Genomic DNA, 653 nt, shown 5'->3' on the forward strand with positions numbered 1-653 from the left:
GACGCTCTCCCGCAACGCGTTGCATCGCCGCGATGCTCCGCCACGACACTCTGCTGCAACGCGTCGGCGTCACGCCGCCACAACCCATCGCAGCAACGCGCCACCGCATTGCACCGTGGCAACTCTACCCCCTCTCCTTTGCCACTATTTATAGGCTGAGAAAGGGATGAAGTTATTAAATGCTCAATAATATATAAAAAAAACAAGAAATATATATTTTTTTTTAAAAATTCAGTTTCAAGCATTTCCCCTCCAACGTTTTGCCAATCCAGCTTCCGATTCCATGTTTTGGCATTACTGCATTTATTTGAGCCACATTTATATTAAAGCTAGGTTATGTATAGGATTATTTAAGCAAAAACAAAAGATTATAGAAAGAAAAAGGGGTGTTTCAGCTCTTAATATTTTCGGACGATAAAAATAAAAGAAATTGGACTCGCCCGAAAATAGGGGGCAACTGATACGCCATCAACAAATTTTCATCATCCGACGCAAATCTCGGTGCAATTTTTTGAACAAAAAACATTCAAACTTTGATTAATAGTCAGCCGGAGCTCCGATTTCAACAAACTTATAATCAAACTGATCGGCTCAATGAGACGAACCTAATGATATAAAAGTCAGTCCGATCCGAGTCAAATCAAGCCCGGGTC

The sequence above is a fragment of the Phalaenopsis equestris genome, unplaced genomic scaffold (assembly GCF_001263595.1).
Source record: "Phalaenopsis equestris unplaced genomic scaffold, ASM126359v1 Scaffold000232, whole genome shotgun sequence".
Classification (NCBI taxonomy): domain Eukaryota; kingdom Viridiplantae; phylum Streptophyta; class Magnoliopsida; order Asparagales; family Orchidaceae; genus Phalaenopsis; species Phalaenopsis equestris.